This window comes from Erinaceus europaeus, chromosome 10, assembly GCF_950295315.1.
Source record: "Erinaceus europaeus chromosome 10, mEriEur2.1, whole genome shotgun sequence".
Taxonomy (NCBI): domain Eukaryota; kingdom Metazoa; phylum Chordata; class Mammalia; order Eulipotyphla; family Erinaceidae; genus Erinaceus; species Erinaceus europaeus.
The window spans coordinates 54,384,244-54,410,927 of record NC_080171.1 but is presented as its reverse complement, the minus strand read 5'-3'; the positions used below and the strand labels follow the sequence as shown (position 1 = coordinate 54,410,927).

Here is a 26,684-nt window from a genome sequence, read left to right as displayed (position 1 = left end):
TTCTACTGCCAAACCCCCCCTTTTTTTTATTTATTTCTTGAGGAATTAATATTTTACATTAAACAGTAAATATAATAGTTTGTACATGCATAACATTTAAAAGTAAAGGTTATTAGTTCTTCTTGAAGATTTTGTAGAGTTCATTTGTAAAACCATCTAGTCCAGGACTTTTATTCTTGGGAAGGTTTTTGATAACTGTTTCAATTTCATTAGCTGTGATGGGCCTGTTCATGTTATCTACTTCCTCTTTACTTAATTTTGGAAGCTTGTAGGTATCTAGGAAATCATCCGTTTCTTCCAGGTTCTCTAGCTTGATGGAATATAGTTATTCATAGAAGCCTCACATGATATGCTGAATTTCTGCAGTGTCTGTTGTGATATCACCTCTTTCATTTATGATCTGATTTATTTGAGTCTTTTTCCTTTTTTGTTTTGTGAACTGTGAATGTTTTTTAAAAGTACTGTTCATCTCTGGCTTATGATGGTGTTGGGCATTGAACAAGGGATCTCAGAGCTTTGGATAAGAAAATCTGTTGCTTGAAACCATTGTGCTATGTCCTCTGGCCTTTAAATGAGTATTGAAATGAAAATCAGAAAGAATAAATCATGTTTTCTTTGAGGATCTATTTCCCTAAATAATTATCATATTTTTTAATCAACTAAAAATAACACTATTTAAATGATAGCCTCAAAAGCCAGTGTAAGGAAATTAAAACTAATCTACTTAAAACTTGCCTTGTGTCACTTATTTATGCAATTAAAAAAATGACAATTTTTAAAATGCTTTTTCTCAGTCCCCAGATGACTTTTCTAGTTAGAACATATAAGTACAAAAGCAAAGGCATTTGTTATTTAATTGCAGATGTTATTGCCAGGATTTTAAAAACCTTTGATGCAGCAACTTATCTGGAAAGCTTAATTCATTGATGAAATCCCAAACACTAACATACATGTTTTTTTAATTTCTGAGAGTATGTAAAAGAAAATAGCTAGACATGGCATATGACCTATTGGAGTCTGTCTGTAAATTTTTCGGAGGAACGTGGCTTAATTAGTTTATAAACTCTGCCATTAGAAAAGAAAAATCTTAATTCATTTCATTTTTGAATGATACATTTATGGGGAAGAAAGCATCCTAGAGGAAATAATAGAAGAAAACTTCTCCACTCTAAACAACAGAAACAACAGAAAGGACATTAAGATTCAAGAAGTCCAGAGAGTCACAAAGAATAAACCCAGACCTGAAGACACCAAGACACATCATAGTCACAATGAAAAGAAATAAGGATAATGAAAAGGATCTTGAAGGCTGCAAGAGAAAAACAAAAAGTCACATACAGAGGAAAACCCATTAGACTATCAGCTGATTTCTCCACACAAACCCTGAAACCCAGAAATGGCATTATATCTATCGAGCTCTCAATAAAAAAAGGTTTCAACCAAGGATGATTTCTCCTGCTAGATTGTCATTCATACTGGATGGAGGGGTCAAGCAACAGTTAAAGGAGGCAACTATCACCAAGCCTGCTCTGGCTCTAAAAGGCCTCCTATAAACATGAACAACATCACCAAAAAACTGGCCATATATAAGAACAGACAAAAAATTGTTAAAGGATACATTTAAATTATGTGTTTGAAATTCAGTTACAGATAGCTTAAATAAAAATCTGTGCATTTTATAATTAAAAGTTTGTGTAACAGCCTGACTATTCATTAATTCTTCTTAAGGCAACTATATTTCTAGTTTAATTTATATTTCTAATTTAATTCATACTTTCTGAATGACACTCATTTGTATTTATAGAGTATAGTAATTTTTTTATTGCTGGAAATATTGAAAATATTTTTGTGGAGGGTATTTCAAAACATACCAAAGATATAAAATAAGGACCAGGTTATTAGTCACTCAGAAGGGCATACAACTTACCATATATGAGTCCCTGAATACAAGCCCTAACATCACATAGAAGCAACAGGACAGCACCAGGAGAGCTTCCAGAACAGTGGAGCAGTGCTGTGGTATCTTTCCTCTCACTCTCTGTCTCTCTTCCATCACATGTACATCCTGTGTCATACTGCTGAGCTATTTTCACTCAGCAATAGCATGCATGCACATGAGTTTATTGATCTGGCACTGCACTAAAAATAAATAACCAAGGCCAGGCAGTGGAATACCTGGTTAAATACACATATTACCAAGCACAAGAACCTGGGTTCAAGCCCCTGCTCCCCACTTGCAAGGGGGATGCTTCACAAGTCTTGAAGCAGGTCTGTAAGTATCCATGTTTCTCTCCCTTTATCTCCCCCTCCTCTCAATTTCTCTCTGTTCAAACTAATAAAAAAAATAGAGAAAAAAGGTATACTAGACCAATCACAGATATGGAAATAGGAACTGTAATAAAGAAAAATTTGAGAGACAAAATCTCAGGACTAGAAGGCCTAATGAATTCTTTTTTTTTTAATATATTTTTTATTTTTTATTTAAGAAAGGATTAATTAACAAAGCCATAGGGTAGGAGGGGTACAATTCCACAAAATTCCCACCACCCAATCTCCATATCCCACCCCCTCCCCTGATAGCTTTCCCATTCTCTATCCCTCTGGGAGCATGGACCCAGGGTCATTGTGGGTTGCAGAAGGTGGAAGGTCTGGCTTCTGTAATTGCTTCCCCGCTAAACATGGGCGTTGACTGCTTGGTCCATACTCCCAGTCTGCCTCTCTCTTTCCCTAGTAGGGTGGGTCTCTGGGGAAGTGGAGCTCCAGGACACATTGGTGGGGTCTTCAGTCTAGGGAAGCCTGGCCGGCATCTTGATGACATCTGGAACCTGGTGACTGAAAAGAGAGTTAACATACGAAGCCAAACAAATTGTTGAGCAATCATGGACCCAAAGCTTGGAATAGTGGAGAGGAAATGTTAGGGGGGGTACTCACTGCAAACTCTAGTGCACTTCTGCTTTCAGGCATATATTTTGCAGTTGTTTATGGATACATGTGAACATATGCTCTCTCTCACAGAATCTGGTGTATATCTAGGTTTTGGGACTTTGTTAGAAAGAGAACCACCTGAGATGAAATTAAAGTATACTATGAAAGGAAAGGACTCACCCAAGTAATGAAGTTGAAGGGTTGTCATTCCACACATGAAGTCTCTGGACACAGTCTGAAGTGAAGCATGTTGAGGTGGCAATCGTTGTGTTGGTTAGGTTGTGATCGGCAGATGCAATATTATTTGATATGGATTGGGAGAGGCATATGGGAAAGTGGGCCCTATCCAAGGGTTCTAGGACTGGGGGAAGTAGAGGCTCTATAGTGGAGATGTGAGGTTCCTGCAAATCTACTATCCACTGTATATTCTAGGGGTGGCTAAAGGAGGAAGGGAAGTTGAGCAGAGACACTCGCAGTGAGAGTCCACACTGAGTCAGAATTCTTCCCCAAAATAATTCCCAAATGTGTATCAGTGAATTCAAAAAAGCACACTGTTTGGTGGTGTGGGGGCTGGGGCCTGTGGCTTTGGAAGCTGTAGGATTAAGGAAGAAAGGATGACAAGAATGAGAAAAAGAAGAAAAATAAAAAGAGAGAGTGAAAAAAGAAAAAGATAAGAAAAAGAACAGTCATAAAAGAGCGGTGAAAGGAAAGATTTTATTTATTTATTTATTTTTAATTATTTAATTAGCTATGCGGGGTGAGGTGGAGGGGGTTGGCTACTTAGAAAGAAAAAAAAGGCCAGAGGTTTCAGAAGGGTATAGACTTAGAATGAATGATACTCCCTGGTGGGACAGGAATTTGGTAAAGACAGAAGCTCAGCAGGGGAGCCTGCTAGGAGCTGGTCCCCAGAGACTGGTTATGGGGGGGTGGGGGGGGAGGAGGTGTGCTTTATAATTAAATGGAAAAAATAATTGTCCCCCCTTTCTTTCTACTCTATTTCTTAACCTAAATTAAGTTATAGTCACCTCCTTGGTGTCACCACTAGGACCACTTATTGACTGGCCTACTAAAGGCAGAAAATCCTACCGTTTCCAGAAGATGTGGTCAGATCTCAAGCCACTAGAAGCTTCTCAGTCCGCCATCTTCTGGGAACTAGGCCTAATGAAGTCTACCAAATCTTCAGAGAAAGAACTTATGCTTAATTATTCTCAAACTTTTTCCTAAAATTGAAGAAGAGTGAATGCTTCCCAAGACAAAAATATTTTTAGAAGCTATTGTTATACTGATACTAAGACCAATAAATATAGAAAGAAAGAGAAAATACATACCCTCCTCATCCACTTCCTATTTCACTTCCCTCAATGACTCTAAGTCTAACCTTGTCAGATAAAGTAAGTACTATAAAAGCTGGATAAGGGCAAGAGACCAATACACTTTAACGATGTCCCTTTTGGTCACTACTAGGCCACCCCATCATAAATGGCCCTAGTCAGAGAATCCTTGCATCTTCACATAGATATGATGGGCCTAGACCTCTAACAGGTCCCTCTCTTAATAGTCACCATCAGGAACAACATCATAAACCCTCTTGTGGGCCTCTACAGGACTTTGCCATCAGTTTAGAACTGCAGTGGTAGAAATTGCCCCATTCTTTGAAGGGAGGCTGGGTCATCATTTTCTGTCACTCAAGAAAAACTGTTCCTGAAATGAGTGCAGCCTAGAATGTTTCTAGCTATGACCATGGAATTCAAGCTCAAATCTACAGGGATTTGAAGATTACACAAGCTCCTGTACTAAATGTGAATAGACATGATCCCTAGGTCAGATTGATGGAGTCTATAGTTAACAGTATTTATATACTTTCCCCATATTTTATCCAATTTTCTAGTCCTATTCTCAACTCTGACAGCATCTTTCCAGACAATACTTTTAGCCCACCTGCATGTCAGCTGTCGGGCTTAGGAAAAAATTAATAAAGTCATGGGCCCATTGGAATATACCTAACATAGACTTCCTGGATTCTTCCTATATAAAGACCCCTAATTTTATCTCCTGTACTCTTACCTTTAGGTTCCTGATTATTAAACAATTTGTTCTGATTTATATCTTAATGCTTTTCAGGCACCAAGTTTCATATGCTACCATGACACTACCCTGACTTCCCTGGACAGACTTCACCAATGTTTCCTAGAACCCTACCTCTCCAGATCCCTACCCCACTAGGGAAAGATAGAAATAGGGTTAGAGTACGGATCAACCTGCCAGTGCCCATGTCCAGCAGAGAAGCAATTACAGAAGCCAAACATCCCACCTTCTGCTCCCCATAAAGATCTTTGGTCCATACTCCCAAAGGGTTAAAGAATAGGAAAACTTCCAGTGGAGGGGAAGGGATATGGAGCTCTGTTAGTGGAAACTGTATGGAATTATACCCCTCTTATACTACTATCCTATCAATTATTATTAATTCACTAATAGAAAAAAAAACACGTTGCCTCACATGTCTCCAGTGAGCTTCTATGATGGGTTCTAGAATATTAGAGTCAAATCAAAGTAACTGGATTCATTGATTGAGCTTTCTATAAAGGATGCTATAGAAAATGATTCCAGGATGATCTTAGAGAAGACTTGGAATGAATTGAAGCAATAAAGCTAAGCACAGCCTTGACAGACTTCTTCCAGAGCATAGAGAATGGTTAAGATATGTCTCAGAGATGATAGTTTATGATTAATGAATTATACTTCAAGAACTGACAGAAAGAAACAGGGAAAGTTGCAACAACATAGCAAGTAAAATACAAGCCCTATTTAAACATCTACTTTTTTTAATACCAAAAATTCACTAAACCCAAATATTTTGATAAATCTCCACAGGCATACAATATTTTCAAATTTAAAAAGAAGAAACAAATATGTTTAGCAAAAAAAAATAGTTACCAAATTAGATTCAGTAATACATTAAAGCAATGATACATCATAACGAAGTAGAATTTATTCCAGGGGTATAAGGATGTTTCAATGTATGTAACTCAATTAATGAAATACACCACATTATTAAAAAGGAAGCCAAAAAACAAATAATCATATTTGATCTTTGAAACAGAGAAAACATTTAACAAGATTCAACACAAATTTATGAAAAGAAAAGCCACTTAATAAAATGGGGGTAGAAGAAACGTATTTCAGCATAATAAAGGCTATACATTACAGCCTCACTGGTTGTTTCATATTCAAGTATGAAAAGCTGAAATTTTCTCCCTTTAGGATCAGGAAGAAGACAATCTTGCCCACTCTTACCACTTCTGCTTAACCTAGTATTATAGATCTTAGCCAGACTAATTAAGCAATAAAAGAAATAAATGGAATTCACATTAGAATAAAAGAAGTGAAACTATCATTGTTTGTAAATGTTAGTATAATATGTGAAGAACATCCTTAAGTCTCCACTAAAAATCTATGAGACAAAAAATTATTATATAAAGTGGCAGGTTAGCAGCAACAAATGTTGGAGAGGCTGTGGGGACAGAGGAACCCTTCTACACTGCTGGTGGGAATGCAAATTGGTCCAGCCTCTCTGGAGAGCAGTGTGGAGAACTCTCACAAGGCTACACATAGACCTTCCATATGACCCAGTAATTCCTCTCCTGGGGATATACCCCAAGGATTCCATAATGCCCAACCAAAAAGATGTGTGTACATCTATGTTCATAGCAGCACAATTCATAAAGTGGCGGGCTACAAAATCAGTAGATAAAAATCTGTTGTATTCCTATATCTAAGCAACAAATAAGAGAAAGGTAAATTAAGAAAATAAATTATTTAAAACTGCATTAAGTAATCAAATATATAGGAATACACGTTTAAAAAAAGGTGAAGGCAGTATCATGTAAACAACAAGACACTGCTAAAGACAAGCACAATGAGATGGAAAGATAATCCATGTTCATGAATGGGCAGAATTAATATAATCAAAATATCTATCTTACCAAGAACAATATGCAGGTTCCTACTGTGTCTCCTATAATGTAGCTATATAAAGATAATAGTTGAGATAGACAAAGACGTTGTTTGGGGGAGCCAGGTAGTAGCACACCTGGTTGAGCACACATGCTACCATGTGCAAGGACCCAATTTCAAGCCCCCAGTCTCCACCTGCAAGGGGAAAATCTTCACAAATGGTAAAGCAGTGCTGCAGATGTCTCCCTATCTCTCCTCCTCTCTTATCTCCCTACTTCTCTGTTGATTTCTCTATCTATAAATAAATAAATAAATAAATATTTTAGAACAGTTGGAGTTTATAAGAAAAAATACAGTACATTCATCTATCCAATTCTTGGAGGGGGGGGGTCTCTTTAGGAGGGCCATCAGCAGAGGAAAAGAAATAATTATATTCTATAACAAAACTAATGAGGATAAAATGAATAATCAAAGAAAGTCATGATGTACCACTAATGAGCCAGACACTGTGCCAAAGGGTTTCTTTCATACAGACATAAACGCTTATGGAAATCAACTCTCATAGATGTTATTTCATTTTGTCCTCACAAATGTCCTGTGAGTTGATGGTATCTCCATTTTATGGAGAGAGACACAGTGAGCTGTTATTTAGGTGATTTGTCAAATGATCATCTTATGTATTTTTCAGATCTGATAGATAAAACTTAGAAAATGAGAAAACTTGCCAACTGTAAGCATTAGCCCATTAGTCAGCGTTCATTCAGCCAACCTATTTTAATTGAGCAACTTCTATATTCTGGACATTTTACTAGCTGCTGAAATATAAAGTCCCTGCCTTCATAGTGATTACAGTATAATAAGGGGAGGGGAACAATGATCATAGTGAGTAAGTTAGTGACTGCTGGGAACAATTGTTAGAGAAAAAACAAAAAAAGAAGATTGAACAGACAGAAATTAATCATTAGGGCTAGGAAAATAGCTCACTGGATAGTACACTGTTTTGTCATGGGTGTACCTCAAGTTTGAACCAAGCCTCCAATGCATTGAAGTTGAACGAAGCCCCCAATGCAGTGCTGTTGTCTTTTTTGCCACCTCCCCAGAGAGAGAGGAAGAGAGAGAGAGAGGCCGTTGGAACAAGAAATAATTTATCTGAAGCAATGAAACCTACAAGCCATCTTTTTCTTATATCTCAGAAAGCCTTGTTTCCTGTTTTAATACTTGCATATTTTATCTATATTAAGGCTGAAACATGCAATTAAAATAAAGAGAAAAAAATTTAACAAAGTGACTTCAGTTTCATCTTGTTGTATAGTGTAGCCCACCATCAAATATGCCTCAATTATATTCCAACTTTTCAAAGCATTGCTCAAAGAAGATCTGGTCAGGTCATTGTTAATTTGTCTGCAAAATCCAGATAGTAAAGATATTGTTCAGATGTGTCTTTGAAGGCCAGCGAGATATTTCACTGAATAGTGTGTGTGCTTTGCCAGGTTTGTGGCCCAGGCTGAAGCCCTGCACCATGTGGGAGGAGTTATGGGCTCTCATCATTTCTGTGTGTATCTATATGAAAGAACAGCCTGGCTGGGAGTATGGATCAACCAGTCAACTCCCATATTCAGCGGGGTAGCAATTACAGAAGCCAGACCTTCTACCTTCTGCAACCCACAATCATCCTGGGCCCATACTCCCAGAGGGATAAAGAATAGGAAAGCTATCAGGGGAGGGGATGGGATACGAAGATCTGGTGATGGGAATTCTGTGGAGTTGTACCCCTGTTATCCTGTGGTTTTGTTAATGTCTCCTTTTTAAAATAAATTTTAAAAAGTTAAAAGAAAGAAAGAAAGAAAGAAAGAAAGAAAGAAAGAAAGAAAGAAAGAAAGAAAGAAAGACAGACCAGCCTGGAGCAGTGAGATCATGCATCTGTAAAGCACCTCAAAAAAAAATGTTTGCCCTTGATTTTAAAGTTTATCCCCAAAGATCAGTTGTCAACTGTTTTGTGATTTTGCAAGATAGGTCACGTTATTCACAAGATAGAATGACTTGTTTTCTGCTTAAATTTAGTTCCGTCCTTCCTAAGCCTTGTACGAATTTTAAAATTATTTTATCCATATGTAGGTGATTACTGTTCGTTCATACTATATGTGTCATTCGACATCTACTGCTTTTATTGATGGTATATTGCAAAGAATTCCTTAGTGATTCTTTGCCCCATTCTGTGGGCAGAAAGTATTAATAAAGTACTTAGGTCTTCAAGTAGGCTTCCTATATGAATATTCTTCTTGTTCTTCTTTTCTTTTTTCTTTATTGGGGAAGGGGATTAGTGGTTTACAGTACACAGTAAAATACAGTAGTTTGTACATGTGTAACATTTCTCAGTTTTCCACATAACACTCGAACCCACCACCTAGATCCTTCTCCACCATCATGTTCCAGAAGCTGAACACTCCCCCCCCCATCCCCTGCCCCAGAGTTATTTACTTTGGTCTGATACGTCAAACCTATTTCAAGTTCTGCTTTGTGTTTTCCCTTATGTTCTCATTTTTTCAACTTCTATCTGTGAGTGTGATCACCTCATATTTATTCTTCTCTTTCTGGCTTATCTCATTTATCATGATTCCTTCAAGCTCCATCCAGGATGAGATGAAGAAGGTGAATTCACCATTTTGAATAGCTGAGTACATGTGAATTGTGTACATATGAATGTTATTCTTGTTTTTCTAAATCTTAGTCTTCATCTGAAACCTCATCTTCCTTTGGAGTAGAGAGCTAAGACTTTCAGAGTAGTCTGAACAGAAGGGAGGGATAGGAGATGAAGCTCAAGAAAACAGCACTGAAACTTGGGCTTTCTAAGTATAAAGCCCAATATGTCAGAGTAAGAATGTGTTCTAACATAAAGTCTAGTACCTGTTCTGTATATTTGTGTTTCCCAATGTTTATCGTGAACACTAAGGTGATAGGTGAAAAGATTTTAGGAAGCATAGCAATCATTTTTAAATTTTACTTATAAGATAAAAAATATTGACAAGACCATGGGATAAAGGAATACATATTCCATTCTACCAGAGTTCCATGTCCCAGGTCTGACACTATCACCCCAGACAATACCTTGGGTCCACCTAAATGTTAGCTGGCAAAAATTAGTAAACTCATGGGCCTCTTGGAATATACCTAAAATAGACCTACTAGCTTTTTCCACAATGGAGACCCCAAATCTCATCTGCTATATTCCTGCCTTTAAGTTCCTGGTTTAAATATTTTTTAATTATCTTTATTTATTTATTGGATAAAGACAGGCAGAAATCGAGAAGAAAAGGAGATAAAGAGGGTGAGAGACAGACACCTACAGCACTACTTCACCACTTGTGAAGCTTTCCCCCTGCAGGTGGGGACTGGGGGCTCAAACCCGGGTCCTTGCACACTGTAACCTGTGCGCTCAACCAGGTGTGCCACCAACCGGCCCCAGGTTCCTGATTTTAAACAATTTGTTCTTTTTATATATTTAAAAAATTTTTATTTATAAAAAGGAAACACTGACAAAAACCATAGGCTAAGAGAGTTACAACTCCACACAATTCCCACCACTAGAAACTCCATATCCCATCCCTTCCCCTGAGAGCTTGCCTCTTCTTTATCCCTCACACCAAGTTGCAGATGCTACCATTATACCAACCTGACATCCCTGGGCAAGCATTTTTAATGATCTTGTACTTATTTTAACAAATACTAGAAATATGTAAAATATTTCTAATAATATAATTTCTGTAAAATTTGTTTCCTAGAATTAGCAAGAAATTATTTCAGTGAAAGAAAAGTTGATGCACTTATAGAAAAATTCTGGGTTGATAATAATATAGATAGTACACAAATGTGGCAAAAACCGTGGCATAGCACATCAAGCCTTTCAAGCCTTCACTGTGTCTTTGGTCACTATGAGCCTTGCTTTACCAAAGGGTGGATCCCTATGGGTCTTTTCTTAGTTTTCTGATACCCTTCTCTGCTCTCATCTCCTTGTGCCCATAAAATGTTCTTCCCTTCCTCAGGCTTACATTTCACAACCTGGGTCTATCCTGTAAAAATTTCACTACCAGGAACTATAAGGGTCAGTATGCAGTCACATTAAGAATTATTCTACCAGGAGACTTTGGGCTCTTGAACTTCTCTTTTTGTTGGGTGGATAAAAGACCCTCCAAAGTTTCTCTTACATGCAGGTACATCCTACATTTGTGGAAGTTCCTCTGGTTCTTTCTTGGTTACATCTTCAAAGGAGGAAAGTAGTCTAGTATTGCTAGTGAACCAAAGTTGAATAAAACATATTCTTGTGCTAAGTTTCTGTGGTCTGCAATTATCTTGAGCTACACCAGAGATATTCATTATTTGAAGGTTTCTCCTGTGACCCTGGATTGAAAGTGCTGGTTCTGTTAGTCTGTCAGTGCACATGCACACAGGCACACACAAAGAGAGGGAAAAGACCTGCCTTAATAGTAGCAGTACTTAGCTAGTCCACACTTTGCAATTCTACCAAGATTCTCTGTGCATTGTGCATATCCATACTTAGCACCAAATATTGTCCAGAGAGCTACAGAGGAAAAGTACTTGGGGCCAGAGTATTTTCCGTGTTCATTACTGATATGAGTTTGAATGGAGCCAGCATATGCTAAGTGATCTTTCTTTGCTGGGCTCCAATATCATGTAAAATGGGAGGAAATTACACTTACAAAGTTAGTAGAAGGATAAAATGGAAATATACTAAAGCCTATTAATCAGAATCATCTACATTAAATGTATATGTAGTAGCTTATGAAACTGATTTATCTGCTAGTTTCAGCATAGGTAGATCTAAGGAGGCATCGATAGTGTAGGGTTTTGTATATGTCTGTTTGTTTTTGCATTCAGCTTTTCACTCAAGCACAATATTTATACTGTAAATAAGAAAGCCATTAGCAGCTCGGTTTTCATTACATCGATTGATAGTCCTGTCTTAGTCCATATAGGTTGCTTTAACAAAACATTAAACAACAGTTACTTCCTCACAGTTCTGAAGGCTAGAAGTTGAAGACCAAGATACCTGCTGAGTCTGTGTCTATTGAGATCCCACTTCCTGGTTCTCTGACAATCTCTTCTCACTCTGTGTGCCCACAGTGGAAGGGACCTAGGCATCTTTGTGGTGTGTCTTGTATAAGAGCACAGATTCATTCATGAAGACTCAATTCTCTCAAGGCAGGGTGCTGACATAGATGATTAAGTACACATATTACTATATATGAGGACCCAACTTTGCATCCCCGCTCCCCACCTGCAGTGGGGAAGCTTTATAAACAATGAAGCAGGTCTGCAGATGTCTCTCTTTCTCCCTCACTCTCTATTTCCCCCTTTCCTATCAATTTCTATCTGTCGTATCTAGCAGAACAAAAATAGGAAAAAAGCAAAGAAAAAAAAAGAAAAAATGGCCACCAGGAGTGGTGAATTTATAGTGCTGGTACTGAACCCCAGTGATAACCCTAGTGGCAATAAAAATAAAATTAAAAAGACTCAATTAGGATTTTAACATGAATTTTGGAGGGCATGAAAATTCAAAACATATAAGCCCTTAAAGAAAAGACAGTTCTCCCCACCCTACTAAGGAAAGAGAGAGGCAGACTGGGAGTATGGATCGACCAGTCAATACCCATGTTCAGCGGGGAAGTAATTACAGAAGCCAGACCTTCCACCTTCTGCACCCCATAATGACCCTGGGTCCATACTCCCAGAGGGATAAAGAATAGGAAAGCTATCAGGGGAGGGAATGGGATACGGAGAGCTGGTGGTGGGAACTGTGTGGAGTTTTACCTCTCTTATCCTATGGTTTTGTTAATGTCTCCTTTTTATAAATAAATTAAAAAAATAAAAAATAAGAAAAAAAATAATGAAAAAAAGAAAAGACAATTTTGTTGTTGTTTTTTTTTTTTCCTGAAGGCTTCTCTAATAGTACTGTTATTTGATCACCTTGAGTCAACTACTCAACTTCCTACTAGTCCTGATAACTAGGAGATGGGGTACACTGCCAGAACAGGCCTGTCTTGTTTGTTTTATTGGAGCTGAGGGTAGGGTCCATCCCCTCCCAAATCAAATGAACTCAGTGTAAAAGAAAAAAAAGAGGGGTTCCTTGAGAACAGCCATGGTGGTCATTTCAAAAAGAAGAGTGATGTGTGCTGACAGGAAAGTAAAACACATTTAATAGAGGGTCATGCATAGAGGAAGTATTCAGACGTGAAGCCTTTACTTAAAGTAAAACTTGCAGCAAGCATTCCACACTGAAAACCCTTCCCCTTCAAGCCTTTTATAGAACTGGTGGCATATGAAGACTGTAGTCAGTATGATATCATATGCCCAATTCCCATACTCTATAGTGTGAATATTTTGAACATTAGTCACATATGTTGAGAAAAGAGTTTGAGAATTCCTTATATATCCATTTTCTTTCACGAGCTTCCCTTGACTGAGAATATCCGCTCACCAGAGTTTTGTCAGTCTTGTTGAGAGCAAGCTGAATAGTCTAAGAAATTGATTTTTGGGGGGGGGGGGGAGGGGAAGGGGCGGAGGAAGTACCAAACCTCATCAAAAGAAAAATCATAAGAAAAATGGATGATTTAGTTAATTCCACTCCTATCTGCTAGTCTCTCTTTGGGGTTTGGGGAGTTCTAGTGTAATCATGCACTTCCTTCTCTGCAGAAAGAGAAGCTAGGGAGCCAGAAAAACTACCATTTGTGGTTCAGACCAAGCAGTTTGGCTATTACTAATTCTAAGTGACTTCACTGGTAAAATGGCAAGGATAACTTGTTTCATTAGGCTGTATTGAAAATGTGGTGTAAGGGCCAGGCAGTGGTATGCCTGGTTGAGTACAAACACTACACAGTGTGCAAGGACCCGGGTTCAAGCCCCTGGGCCCAACCTGTGGGGGGGGGGCACTTCACGAGTGGTGAAGTAGAGCTGCAAGGTGTCTGTCTTTCTCCCTGTTTATCTCTACCCCCCCTTTCAGTTTCTCTATATATGTCCAATAATAAATAAAATTGAAAAAGAAAGAAAATGTGACGTAGTGTTCAATAAAACCACTAGGAAAATAGCTGATATCAACGCAGTGCCTAGTATATGACCTTCCCCCTTCATCTCAACTTTTATTACAAATATATAGTTTTATTAAATGTATATTAATTAGCTTCATAAATTTTAAAGCCTCAAATTTGTGTAAGACTTGAGCTAGACTCATGTATGTTATGTACTCAGTGGTAGTACTAATTACTTGCAGTTTGACCCTATGAAATTTTTGTATTTATTCAAATTAGCAGACTAGAAGAATTTATATTCTAGGAACTCTAAGAATGGAATCAGGGGCCATGTAAAATTAGATATATTCCTCTCACTGAGAGGAAGATATACATGCTGAGTATTAATAATCAGTGAAATGATTTTAAATTTTCTACAATCACTCCTAGTGTATTCCTTTAGTAATAGTTATCTACCAGGAACACATTCTGATCATTGTATCTTTAAAGTGAAGATTAAAAATAAAACTCATTCTAAAGAAATCTACTTGGAGTCGAGTGCAAAGCTGACCGGCGCAGAGCCGGGTCCTGGCGCTACTCTGTCCCAGGTAGGTGGGCTGCGCTTGCGGCAGTGGATGGACAGCGGCCAGGCCTGGGCAACCTGTGGTGGGGCTCCGTAACCCCAACGGCAGGGTGAGCAGGCAGCAGGGACCATGGCCAGGGCTGGAATGGAGCGCTGGTGCTACCGGCTGGCACTGGTGACCGGAGCCTCCGTGGGCATCAGTGTGGCAGTGGCCCTGGTACAGCAGGCACTGAAGATGGTGGGCTGTGCTCGAACTGTCAGCAACATTGAGGAGCTGCTGCTGAGTGTAAGAGTGCAGGCTACCCTGGGACTTGTCAAGTGAGGAGGACATCCTTTCCATGTTTTCGGGGATCTGCTCTCAGTATGGCAGTGTGGACATCTGCATCAACAACGCTGGCTTGGCGCACCCTGACTCCCTACTGTCAGGCACCACCAGAGGCTGGAAGGAAATGTTCAGTGTGAATGTGCTGGCCCTCAGCATCAGCACACAGGAAGCCTATCAGTCCATGAGAGAGCGAGAAAGCAGCAGGTGGATGACGGGCACATCATTAACATCAGCAGCATGTTGGGCCACAGTCATTCACCCATTTCTATAGTGTTACCAAGTATGCTGTCACTGCACTTACTGAGAGACTGAAGCAAGAGCTCCGGGAGACCCAAACCCATATCAGAATCACGAACATCTCTCCAGGAGTGGTGGAGACACAATTCGCCTTCAGACTCTATGACAAGGAATCTGAGAAGGCAGCTGCCTCCTATGAACAAATGAAGTGTCTCAAACCTGAAGACATGGCTGGAGCTGTCCTCTGTGTTCTCAGTCCCCCCCACCCCCCGCATGTCCAGATTGGAGACATCTAGATGAGGCCCACGGAACAGGTGACCTAGTTTCCTGTGGGGAACACCTCTCTCGTCGCCCCTCACTGCTTGGCTCCTGCCTCTGATTTAGATGTTGATTTTTGGACCCCCTGGGTTTCACTTTTCCCTACTCCCACTAGGGACTCGAAAATCCGAGGTTTTTATATCTTATCTGTTTTGTTTTTTTTCCCCCAGTGCAAATGTGAAAAAATGGGTCAGGAAGAGTTCATGCCCCTGAATGTCTAACCTGCTAATTTGTTCTTGGTCTCTTTTTGCTGGGATCCTGGCTCTTGTTTGCTCTCCTCGGCCTATCCCCTTTGATCCAGGGAAGGGGGGGTTCTCCATACCTTCTTGCACCCTGTCCCCAGTCCTAGGAATGATGTTGCAAACAGATGCCCTCACCTCCTATCTGAATAGTTATCCCAAGTAGCTTTTTTTCTCTCACTGTCCCACCACCACTTCTCTTCCTCCCTTCCTAGTTCTCTAGCTTAATCTTGACTTTTGGCTACTATAGTATCATCACTCTCCTTTTACAATGGCAGCAAAATACCAGGTCCTGCCTCCAAGTGAATTTTACTATGCCAATAAAAAAAAGAAAAATGGCAACAGCCAAAAAAGAAAGAAAGAAAGAATTCTACTTGACAGTTGGTTTAACTCACATGTAACTTTTAGAATAGAAAAAAAAAAAAAAGTCCAACAGTTTTCCATAGACCTAATCACTATTTGCAATCACTTTTAGATTTTCTTTCAAATTCAGATTTAACCAAAATGTAATCAGCCTGCCAAAGGGTAGCCAGCATGTTATCGGAGACATTTCTGATATTTCTGCATTCTGATATGAAAATACAATGAGGGAGCTGTCATTCCTTCATTTTGCGATGGAAGAAAGCTATATGGTTTGCTTAGAGCCACCCAAGCAGAAAGCACAGATTATAGAATCCAGGATTACCTTTCTCTAAATCCAGGGCTCTCTTCACAGAGTATTAGTAGCATATGCTTAACTAAACTGGAGGTTTTGGTTTTTCACATTTAATAGCACCTTCCTTCATCAAGACTTCTACAAGCTGAGCAAATTGATTTGCAGGTTATTTATAGAAATCATTTCACCCATCACTGAAAGCAGCCGCCTTCACAGAGTTTTTCAGAAGCATACAAAATATTACCTAGAGGTTTAGTGAAAAGGGAAGGGGAAAGATAAATCATTGAAAACTACATAGTGTTTATACATAAACACTGGAAGATCCACATGGGAGCACAGGGATGATTCCCCACTGCTCTGCTAGGGCTGATCAGCATGTAAGCACCACAGGCTTTTTTGTTATTGCCTGGGTCCTCTCAAGGAATTGAGGCACTGGCTAAAGCACTTGTCACTCAAATTACAAGGATTCAAAACCAATCCTATAATTTACGGGTATTTGCATAATAGTGGAAAGTAGTAACTAACTGGAACTTGAATTAGATTTAAGGAGAAAAGCCAAGGTCAAAGCAAAGTATAAAAACTGGTCACCTAAGAAGTGAGTCATGAGGTGGAAACCTTGGAGACTCCTCGACATGGTGAGAAACATGGCCTGGGACACATTGAGGTAGTTCATTCTGAATGAAAAATGTGGCGTATCTTGGGAAAACCATCGTCTTTTCTTTCTTTCCCTTTCTCTCTCTTTCCTTCTCTTTCTCTCTCTCTTTCTCATAGGGAAATTGAGAGGAAAGGAGAATATAGAGATGGAGTGAGAGAGAACAAAAAGACAACTGTATCACTGCTTCACCACATGTAAAGCCTCCCCACTGCAGGTGGAGGACAGTGGCTTGAGCCAGATTGCTTGTGCACTGTAATATGTGTGTTCAGTCATGCGGGGCAAGCTCTGGAAGGCCTGCCCTGTCCACCCATGTCCACTACTCTGTTGGCCACCTCGTAGAGGAGGAGAACAGGCTGTGGTGGGGGTGAGTGTGCAGAGTGAGTGACCACTCTGGACACTATGGCAGGGAGTAGTGTGTTTATTGAAGAAAAAGACAGGGTTATATGGGGTAAAAAGAAGCCAGGTGCTGGGGGAGGGTGCCGGGACAACAAGCCAAACAGGGGCAAAAGTTTGACAACAAGAACCAATCAGATATTTTAGACTCTAGCTTCCTTCTAACGATTCTGGCTCTTGACTTCCCCTTACCCGGGCATGGGACTTAAGAATGAGGATGGGGCTCTTCGGGTATATCCACATTCCATTGAGCAAATCAGGTTTATCCAGACCAGGTGGAGGGGGAACAGTTGCAGTCTCTGGGTCTAACAAGATGGAGGTCAGGGAGGAGTGGAGAGGCTTATAGGTGAATGAAGAGGTATCCGGGGTTCCAATCAGGCTCAACCCACCGTGTCCTCACTTAGCCAGGTGTGTTACTGCCTACCCCATAATTCTTTTCTATTACACTCACTTCCTGGTGGGGAGGAGCACTTAAATGGGCTAAAAGAACTGACCTTTCACTTATTCCCTGATTTCATTTTCTTTTTTTTTACTTTTTATATTTATTTACTTATTTTCCCTTTTGTTGCCCTTGTTGTTTTTTATTGTTGTTGTATTTATTGTTATTGATGTTGTCATTGTTAGGACAGAAAGAAATGGAGAGAGGAGGGGAAGACAGAGAGGGGGAGAGAAAGATAGACACCTGCAGACCTGCTTCACCGCCTATGAAGCGACTCCCCTGCAGGTGGGGAGCTGGGGTCTAGAACCTGGATCCTTAGGCTGGTCTTTGCACTTTGCGCCACCTGTACTTAACCTGCTGCGCTACCACGGAACTCCCCTGATTTCATTTGCAAGTCTACCACACGAGATGATGATGATGGTGATGAAAATTATTATTGTTGTTGTTGTTGTTATTGTTGTAGAGGAGAGAGAGGGAGTTAGCTGGTGGCGTACCTGGTTGAGCACATATGTTACAAGGAGCAAGAACCTAAGTTTGAGCCCCCAGTCCCCACCTGCAGGGGGACAGCTTTCAAGTGGTGAAACTGTTGCAGATGTCTCTCTTCCTCTCTATCATTCCCTTCCCTTTAGATTTCTGGTCATCTCTATCCAATAAATAAATAAATAAGTAAATAAATAAATGTAAATTTAAAAAAAAATTTAAAGACAAAGAGAAAAATCACAGCACCTGCTTCTTCAGTGCAGTGGGAGCTGTACTCAAACCTGGGCCATGCATACTAGCCACATGAGCTGTTTAGCCAGCCCTCCACAGGAATTATTACCAAGTTTCATAATGGCCTATAAAATCTAAATAAGTTTAGGACTATGCCTACGGGAAGTAAGTAATGGCCCTCTTCGCACACTTCATACTCTAATTGCAGTATATTTGTTTAACATATCAAAACTACTACCATAAGCACTACAGAACTCAGCTGTGTAATGCTTCTATCATGCCGTCTTCTGTTTGTTTTTCTCTTCCAGCCAAGAAAACCCCCTTTAGGGAGAGATTCCTTTTCTCTTAGATCCAAGAGGCTAAGGGGCTCCATGCTTCCTTTAGCATGAACCCCATAATTGAAAGAAGATTCTCCATCTCTCTTCTGGGTCTTGGAAAATGGAGTGAAATGACACAAAACAAAAGGATACCTAAACCTTGATACAAATTGACCGTTTAGGAAAACTGACCAGGAGTTCCTGATGCCCAGAACCCCTGTGCCTCTTATTTCTAAACTTGATTATTGATTTTCATTCAGCCCAGTGAGAGTTTCTTCAATTCTTTCCCATAAGTTCTCCTTTCTATGTTAACAGGAAATTTTATTTTGAATATAAGCATAGACTCACAAAGGCCTCCTCCAACCCAAGATGAAGCTCATGAAGTAGCAGAGGTATAGGAAGCAATCATTAGGACGTAAGATTAGACAAAGAAGTGTATGAAGCACCTATTCCCAGGACTGCTAGCTACTAGTTTGATGTCCTGGGCATCAGAATGGAGATCTTAAATGTCTCTCCATAGAAATTATTTCAAGGAGTTCCAGTGGCGCAATCAGTTAGCTCGTGGTACTTATACAGAAATCATTTCAAATTCTCTCACTTAAGCTACCCTGTCTGGCTACCATATGGTTTTGCTCATATGTGGAATATAGAGTGTATTTTTCAAATACGCTTGAAAAAATTAAAAGTAGCCAACCTATCTCCAACACCTTGAAAGAACTGTGGTGGCTGTCCTTGGGAGAGCGTGGAGGTGGGGGACGGGCACAGAAGTTTGATGGTAGGAGTGATGAGGAATTATCTCCCTAATACCATATAATCTTGTAAATCACTATTCATTCACTAATAAAATGAATAAGTTGCCTTGTCTGTGTAAAATTTCTGTTTTGTTCACTCTTAGCTAGATTTCCATTACCCAATGAGCATACTAATGCTTACTACTTTGGAAGCTTTAATTAGAAGCCTCCAATTAATAAAAGTGGAAAATGAACCAAACACTTCATTAATGAAGTTCAGTTGGCTACATCTTTCATGAAAATTAAGGTGTTTCTGGGGATAAAAGTCCAGAGCCTGATTCCTAGACAAGGTACTGGATGCCATGTCAGGCAGGACCTTTGATGAGAATAACAGCCTGTTGTTACCTGACCAAATAGCTATCACATTGTCTGGACCTTTTCATTTCTAGAAGGACCTTCTTCACAGTGCAATTCAACATCTATGTCATCTCCCTAAAATTTCAGTTCCCTGTGTCGAGGCTTCTTGTCCCTTGCTCATCATGCTCTATACACGAAGCTCTGTTTTTTTCCACTTTCTAACTTTGCTATTGTCAAAGTCCATCCATCGCTCCCACTAAACTGTAAGCTTTTTGTCTGTGGGGCTTTGATTCAGTGTTTTTACCACAGTGCCTATCACAGTGTCTGGCATAAAGTAAATACTCAGTAGTTAATTTATTGTTCTTCTTTGGCAAATGCCCTGCACTAGAATTTAACATTGACTTTATGCTGGAATGAGTTTTGTAAAGCTGAATATTTACTGTAGGTTCATTGTGCACTGTAGCTATAGTTAAACTAAGTTGGTTTTTACCATAGGACTTCTTTTTTTAACTATTTGCTTTCAGTTGTTTTTAATTCATCTTATATGAATTAAAAACAGCCAATCAATACATAAAGAATTGGAATGAAAAATGAGTATAAGCCATTACTTTTTTCTGGGGTTTTCCTTTGGGTCTTACCTTCAACAATCTCCTACGTCTTTGACCACTTACTTAGAATAGGTACAGATTAATTTCAAAAATTATGTATTTTGAGATCAGCTACAGCTGTGTTTCTCTGATCCCAAACTGAAGAGATTGTCCTGAGGCGCTAAGTTTCCTGGTTCAATCCCCCACACCACCATAAACCAGAGCTGAGCAGTACTCTGGTGGAAAAAAAAAAACTAAAGAGGCTACTATCTCTTCAAGTGCTTTTGTGTGTATGTTTCTGCTGGGTTTCTCTTGCTCTCTATATGCTGTCAGCACTAAAGACAATGTGCTGGCTATACTTTACCATGGAAACATATTCCTTTGGGGGGGTTTCTGAATCCTCTACTCAGAAAATTTGACTGTTCCACTTTTAGGGTTTGGTATTGAAGTGCCAACCCTTGTCATATTTTAGTTAAAATGTATTGAAAAATAGTACAGTCATACAATAGGAGAGGACTATTACTACTATTATAGTCCTTACAAGTTTAAAAATTTGTCTCTTGTACTTGAGTCTGCAGCATGGTTCAGATTTTATTTGCAGCTACCTTGATGTTGTGTGCACCTATCCACTACAGCGCCAAAAGGAACGCTGAGTGTACCTCACATGTGCTGCCTTAAACAGTGAAAACCTCACTCCTGCTCCAGTGAACATTTCTGGATGTTCATCACTGCAAGTAAGAATTGCTAAACTTGGGTGAATGTTCACATAAAGCACATCCACGATTCAGGATAATGAATTTCAGGGGTTCCTAGCTAGGTCCCAGTTCCAATTAACCTGTGACAGAGAACTGCATAAGAAAAGTCAGCAGTAAAATGAAGTTGGTGGATTTGGGCAGAAGAAATGATGATAAATCACCCCGGCAGAATCACTCCATCAGTTGTGCTTAGCTGTTTGGTTTTTTTTTTTTTTTTTTTTTGTACAAAACAGTGTTAGTCACTTGCACATATTCTGCAGATATAATATACTGTTTCCCAGACAAAGCCTAAACCTCTAGAAAGTAAAAGATCTCCCTGCTTATTAATCTATAGATTTTCTCTCTCTCTTTATATATGTTTATAGTGTTCTGTTATCTGAGAACATAAATAATAGACACAAATTCCATTATTAAGAATAGCAGGCTCTATTTTTGCCCACCACTTTCTTCTTATTGCGCTATAGAGAGAATTTTGTCTCCAAAACTGTGTTTAGCTGAACAATGTGAACTAAGGACAAAGAAAAGTAGAAACATTGAAATCCTAGCAAGGCTCAGTTTCTTTGCTGGACCACAGATGTTTCACTTTCTGTCCTGTACCTTAGTCTTCAACTAGATCGATCAGCTTGAGAAATATTACAATGGAAAAAAGATGGCAGTAGGGACTGGGCAGTGATGCACCTAGTAGAGGACACATTACACATTAAACTGTGTGAGGACCTGGGTTCTGGCTCCCAGTCCCCACCTGTAGGGGCTTGTTTCATAAGCAATGAAACAATGCTACTTTCTACTCCCTCTCAATTCCTCTCTGTCTCTACCAAGAAGGGAAGGGGAAAAAAAAGAAGCTACAGTTGCACAATTGGTTAGCATGGTACTTATAAGAAAAAAAAAGGAGAAAAATGGCCACCAGGAGCATAACTAGGTAGAAGGGAGATTACAACTTGAAACAAGGTTATCAGTGAAGGTCTCTCTGGGAAATATGATATTTGAGCAAAGATGTGGGAGACTGATGAGGCAGAGGTATGGGGTCTATTGACTATCTGGGACAAAAGCATTCTAGAGGGAAAGATCAAGGTCAAGCTGAGATGTCACTAGAGAAACATGAGCAAGGACAGGTAAAGTCAGAGAGGTCAGGTGGGTATGGAGGCCCTTGTAGATCTAAAGAGTTTCTTCAAGGACTTTGAATTCTTCTTTTGAAATAGGGAGCCGTTGAGGAGGCTTTCAGTGGGGAGATATGTGATAACTTTGCACAGGGTCATTCTTGCTACTCTGCAGCTAACAGGATAAGATGGGTAGGATGAGATAGGAAGACGACTAAGTAATTTGGAGGCTATTCCATTTATCAGGCAAAAAGAGATGGTTGTAGTAGGGAGGACAAAAAATAGTCAGATTCTGACTGAGTCACAACACACACCCACCACTACCACTACCACCACCACCATATATATGGAGCCTGTGAGACTTTCTGAGCATTTATTACATCAAGTCTTCATGGCCTAGAAAGAAGTTTGTCACTAGCTGTGTTTATGGGCAACTCAAAAATTGTGAAATTGAGGAGTTTTCAGATATTTAGGAAGCCTAAATCTTTGCCTGAAATACATTTTGGGTCAAGTGAAAGATCATCATGACACTAGACCTCCAAATTGGAACTTATACTCTGATGAGTTTTACTTTGAAGCCTGTATGGAAAGAACTGCCTGCATTTTCCATGAGATTTAAAGGGAGTAGATTCAAAGTGCTATTGCTTACTTGGTCATTTTAGTGAACAAAAGTTGTGCCAAGATACTAGTACTTTTTACACTGGGGTGGTGTCAGTGGCAGGACACAGAAACTGCATATATAAGGTCCCAAGTTCAGTTCTTCCTCTCTAATAAACAAATCTTTTTGGGAAAGAAGCTAGGATTTGCAACAGATCTTCAAGAGCTGTAGAGAAGTAGCTGCTACAGCATCAGAACCATGTATGGTTGGTTTTCTTCATGTTCACCCCTGCCCCCTAGCCTCTCTGCAGTCAGTAGCTTTGTTGATTATAAGCCATGGGAATCACACTCTTTCAAAGTACCCTGATGCTTCCTGCATCTTTGCCTTTACATGTACATCTGTAACCTTCATCTCAATCACCCATTTCTCCCTGTTGTCAACTTCAAAATTAAGTCCAAATGACTCTCTCTCGTTAGGCCTACATGCTCCTCCTGTTTTATCCATTACACCCCAGCTCCAAATGTTTATGCATTTTAGTGTTTTTTTAGTGTTCACAGATTTCTGTATCTTTTTTGCCTTTAAATTGTAGATTTCTAGGGCTGGGAAGACAACGTAATGATTATACAAAAGACTTATATGACTGAAGCCTTGAGGTTCCAGGTTCAATCCCCAGAACCACAAACACCACAACTGAACAGTGTTCTTGTGTCTATTTCTATCCCTATCTTTCTTTCATTAATAAATACTATATATATATATATATATATATATATATTTAAAAAATTGTAAACTACTTTAGAGCTAGAACTGTGTTCTTTGTGATTATTTTTGTCTGTATATTTTTGGTCACCGGATTATTGATAGATTTCAGTTGCCATTTTTCTATATAGGTTGATAGAGAGGGAAAAAAGACAGGGAGAAGAAATGACACATGCACTACCACTTGTTAAGCTTCCTCTCTGTAAGTGGGGACCAGAAGGTTGAATGCAGGTTTGGGGCATGGTAACATGTGCTTTCTACTGATGAGCCGTGTCCCATGCCCAGAAACTGTACTCTTTGTAACTTCAGTGCTAAAATAGTATTACCCAGTACAAAGTATCTAGAGTCTGTTTAACTAATGTTTGATTGAAAGATCTCGCAGTTGCTAATCATTTTGCTTTTGCAGAAATTAATTAAGGTTCCTTTCTTGGTAGTAAAAATGACAATCATTTATTATGAACGTGTGGTGTCATCAAAACTGAGCTAGGCACATTACAAACATGTCATTCAGATCTACACCAAATGTATGAGAAAGGCTTCTCACCCTATTTTAGAGCTAACACAACTGGGGTGCAGTAGGTAAGGCAATAATACAAATATTCATGCAATTCTTAGAAATTACCACAGTGAAAAATTTAGAAAACCTGTGGACAATTTCCCTTTGTGATGTTTAGATTTCGATACTCTAAGGCCACAGCCTATTAAGTTAAAACCTGCCATAATAAGACCTATAATCACACTGACTGGAGAAACTGTCTCTTGACTGTCTCTCCCTCTGCCCAGTCCCTATTGTCAGTAGGGAAATCTGGATCCTTGTCTTGAGAATTTGGGGGCAGCATCAAGGCATGGTTATTATTTGAAAGTCAGTGAATGGTCAATTGTGTGACTTTGTATGCTTTTGCATTCTGTGATTTTTTTGTGGTAGGTAGCACAAGCTAATTGAAAGATATACTTTATTAACCGTAAATATCTTAACTTCACATTTTTAGACAATTGATTTTCTTATCCCGGTTGTCATAGTATGGCAGAGCATTTCTATATTCATTTCCTTGGAAGAAGTGTGAATTTGTATATTTGACTCACATCAATTCTGAACAGTGAAATGGTTGTTAGAAGAAATCTATTATAGTCTCTTTATATAAGCCAGTCTCTCATTCCAGACATATTGATAAGACAGTTTCATGAAAATTTGACCTAACTAAAAATACCAAATAAATGTGAACTAGTTAGCAAAACGAAAAAAAATGTTGAAGAGGCAAAATATTTCTATTTGTTCACAGTAAGGAAATATTTTAAAACCGTCTTCTTGGCATGCAGTGTAATGCCTCTGATTGCCTTTTGAATAGAAAAGAAAATTCCAAAAAGTGAGAAGAAAAAGATCCGGCAGTGCTTACTAAATAGAAATAAAATGTCACACTAGACAGTTTAGTTAGAAAAATCTAAAGGCAAGTGCTTTATTTGGGTGCCTTAATCACTTCATAAGGGGGTCAGGCGGTGGCGCAGTGGGTTAAGCGCATGTGGCGCAAAGCGCAGGGACCGGCGTAAGGATCCCGGTTCGAGCCCCCGGCTCCCCACCTGCAGGGGAGTCGCTTCACAGGCGGTGAAGCAGGTCTGCAGGTGTCTATCTTTCTCTGCCCCTCTCTGTCTTCCCCTCCTCTCTCCATTTCTCTCTGTCCTATCCAACAACGAATTGCGTCAACAAGGGCAATAATAATAACCACAACGAAGCTACAACAAGGGCAACAAAAGGGAGGGGGGGAAAATGGCCTCCAGGAGCGGTGGATTCATGGTGCAGGCACCGAGCCCAGCAATAATCCTGGAGGAGGAAAAAAATAAAAAATAAAAAAATTTTAAAAATCACTTCATAAGTGCCCAGGGTGCTTAGAAAGCCCTGAAATCTACAAATGCGTGGGAGCACAGTGAATGTTTCCATTTGGAAATCCTCCCACTGGATAGGCGGCAGCAGAATCGAGTGGGAAAGAGTACTGTGAACCATGTAAAATAGCGCAGCAGAGGGATGTGGTGCAATGTGCACAGGACAGAGAGTCAAAATAACACTCAGAAGCAGCAACTGTAGTGGTTTCCTTAGACTTAGACCTACTCCACATGAGATCTGCTGTCTACATGGTCTCTTCTAAAGTTCTTACCAAGCCAAAAAGTCAATATAATTAGCCCAAGTGTTGCTATATGTTAGTCTAAAAGAGGTCAAATCATTTACCTAAGGGCATGAAGCTAGTGTGACAGATAGGATTTGAGGCCAGTACTCTCTGATTGATGTCCCATCTTCTTTCTAGAAGAAAGAACTGCCTGTCCCTTTTGTTACTATCAACTGGCTGTTTATGTCATTGTTGTGCATTTACAATTTAATATTTTGTACACTTGCTTATATATGTTTGTATATTCTATAGATATATAGCTATACTTATATCAATATATCCACATATATAAGGTATATTTAAGATACCTCATAGTTATACTATTACATATATACTACATGTAATTTAGCATATTGATATAGATATATAAATATATGTTATTTTAATATAACACAGATTTTTTTTTACTTTTATTCGTTCATTATTAGATAGAGACAGATAGAAATTGGGGGCTGTGCGGTGGCACACCTGGTTAAGTGCATATATTAAGAAGCAAGGACCCGCACAAGGAATCCAGTTTGAGCCTCCAGCTGTAGGGACGTTGATTCACAAGCTGTGAAGCAGGTCTGCAGGTGTCTATCTTTCTCTCCCCCTCTCTGTCTTCCTTTCTTCTCTCAATTTCTCTCTGTCCTATCCAATAAAAAAAAAAAAAAAGGAAAAAATGCCTCCAGGATGGGAGGAGAAGATAGAGAGGGAGAAGGGCCTGCAGTCTTGCTTCACCACTCATGAAGTTTTCCACCTGTCGTGGGAACCAGGGGCTTAAACCCAGGTCCCTGTGCACTGTAATGTGTACGCTTAAACAACTGCACCACCACCTGGCCCCCAAGATATTTGTTTTTAAACTGCCAAAAATGTATGAGAACTATAGGCCTTG

General features: G+C 39.4%; 1 protein-coding gene and 1 pseudogene across 3 annotated transcripts in view; both read left to right on the top strand.

Annotated features, from left to right (window-relative positions):
• SLC24A2 (solute carrier family 24 member 2) overlaps nt 1–26,684 on the top strand; it is a 365,867-nt gene that overhangs the window by 114,485 nt on the left and 224,698 nt on the right. The gene's annotated exons all lie outside the window — the stretch shown is intronic.
• On the top strand, nt 14,612–15,456 carry LOC103124917 (dehydrogenase/reductase SDR family member 11-like; annotated as a pseudogene).